Genomic DNA, 2,636 nt, shown 5'->3' with positions numbered 1-2,636 from the left:
ATCTTTTGTTTCAGACATCAATGAATCATTAACTCTTTAGTATTTAAACCAGGCATATCTGGCCCAAATATTCTATCTGTTTTATGTTCAAACTGGCCATGTCTGGCCTCTTACACCTATGAAATAGGTACTAGTTGAGCACTGGGGTCAATGTATTTGACTCGTCTCCTCTCCTGAAATTGCTGGCCTTGTGCCAAAATTTGAAACCCTTACATTTGACAGAGTAATCTGAATGCTATCTGCCCTATTTTTGAAATCCTAGCAGCAACACTGTAGTTGGAAGCAGGAATCTAATTCTACACTTTATCACATTCAAGAATATAAACACGTTTTTAAGCACAATACACACAGAGTCAAAAAGAAACACTACCTTTCACCAGCACACAAGGGTCAGCACTGCGTGAATGACAGTGTTGTCTCTCCCTAGCATGCAGCTTCCTATCTCGGGCATGTAAGCATGTACACAACAGCCAAACACCACATTGCTGGAACTGTGAAGCACACTGTTCTATACAAAGATTTTTGTATTTTTTCCTAAACTAGGGGATGGCTACTGACATTAAGCTTAAGGATTATATAATGTACACATATAAAGAAAGAATTTTTAAAAAAAGGATTCATTATAATGAATGTTATTGATAATAATATCGAGTGGAAATAGGGGATGCGGCTGTTCTGCAGTGCCTACACACGAGCCACCACTGTTAAAAAGTAATGTCAAACTATGCTCCATATAACTTAATTCTGTTAATGTTGTGAAGTCTATATCTGTGACTATTTATCCATAAATATCATAAATGGTCTGGTTATTAACAGAGCCATGTCACTTTTGACAAGAAATTTGATGGTTACACTCAGCTGTAGGTATAGACATGGCTGTGTGATTAAGAAGTTTGCTTCTCAATCACATGGTTTCAAGTTCAGTCCTACTACATGGCACTTGGGAAAAAAACTTCTACTATAGACATAAGCCAATCAGAGCCTTGTGAATGAATTAGGTAGAAGGAACCTGAAAGTAGTCCATTTCATGTCTGTGTATGTGTGCACATGTCTTAATATTGCATGATAGTTGTAAGCAAGTATTACCATCGTACTGGTGGTGTCACTCATTTTCAGTCTTCTGTAAAACCATGTCTGACTAAGAAGAAATATTCTTTTCTACTCTAGGCACAAGGCCCAAAATTTTTGGGGAGGGGGCCAATTGATTAGATCGACTCCAGTTCACAACTGGTACTTAATTTATCGACCCTGAAAGGATAAAAGGCAAAGTCGACCTTGGTAGAATATGAACTCAGAATGTAAAGATAGACGAAATACTGCTAAGCATTTTGCCCAGTGTGCTGACGTTTCTGCCAGCTCATCATCTTACTAAGGAAAAATATTATCCTACTTGAGAACAGGTGAGGGTTGTCAACAGGATGGGCATTTGGTCATAGAAAATCAACCTCAATCAATTCTGTCTGACTCATGCAAGCATGGAAAAGTGGATGTTTAACAATTATTATTATTATCATTTTTTTTCTTTCAATTTTGCTTCCATTTCTTACTAAGTGTCTTCCTGGCACTTAGGGCAGAGAAACTCACTTTATACATTGATAGGCCATTAAAATAAACACATCAGATTGTTCATTTACAATATCAAATAAAGTTATGTAGAACAATGAATTATTTATATGGAAGGTTGTCATTTGCACAGTAGCAACGCTCTTCTCTGTATGTGTGGCATTCCAGTTAAAACAATCTTTTGCACTTCTTGCAAGGGTGGTAAGACAGGTATAATTTTCAGTTCCTTTTTTGATCATTCCAAGTGCACCTATAATCACTGGTATTGTAACTGCCTTGAGATACCACATTTTTACAATTTCAATGAGCATATCTTTATATTTTCTGAGCTGGTCAAATTCCTTTGCTGAAATATCATGATCACAAGGAATACTCATATCAATTAATAACCAGACTTTAGTGTTTTGGTCTTTCACAACAATATCTGGTTTATTTGCTTTGATGGTTCTGTCTGTATATACAAGAAAATTCCAAAGAATCGTTACATTTTCTCTCTCAGTTATAGCCTCAGGGTGGTGTTTATACTATTTGTCAACCGTTTTGATTTTGTAATGATGACATATTAACCAGTGTAGATACTGGCCAACATGGTCATCTCTTGATTTATACTCTGCTGGTGTTAAAACTTTGCATCCAGAGACTAGATGGTCCAATGTTTCAATCTCATCATTGCATAATCAGCACTTTGGAACTACTCCATTTTTCATCACATTGGCTTGGTAGTTTTGAGTTAATAAGTTTTAATCTTAAGAAGTTTATTATTATTATTATTACTATTACTATTATTATTATTATTATTATTATTATTATTATTATTATTATTAGTTTATAGAGAGGACTGGAAACTCAGCAGAAATGTAATAGAAGATAGATGAGTTCTTAACTTTTGTATACGATTGCCAAATTCCATCACTAAGGTAAACATAGCTGACGTAATCCATCACTACGGCCAACTCAATGACAAAAAGTGCAACTCGAAAGTAACTTATTTATTGGTCCTTTGAACAACATATTTTGACATCTCGTGTGTCTTCATCTGGTTGTCAGCTATGTTTACCTTAGTGATGGAATTT

The 2,636-nt window shown here is 35.4% G+C and overlaps 1 protein-coding gene across 1 annotated transcript in view; it reads left to right on the top strand.

Annotated features, from left to right (window-relative positions):
• The window catches only part of LOC106874987 (lysosome membrane protein 2), a 54,432-nt gene that overhangs the window by 37,782 nt on the left and 14,014 nt on the right, over positions 1-2,636 (top strand). The gene's annotated exons all lie outside the window — the stretch shown is intronic.

Source organism: Octopus bimaculoides, chromosome 5 (assembly GCF_001194135.2).
Source record: "Octopus bimaculoides isolate UCB-OBI-ISO-001 chromosome 5, ASM119413v2, whole genome shotgun sequence".
Taxonomy (NCBI): Eukaryota; Metazoa; Mollusca; class Cephalopoda; order Octopoda; family Octopodidae; genus Octopus; species Octopus bimaculoides.
This window is presented reverse-complemented; position numbering and strand designations above follow the sequence as displayed.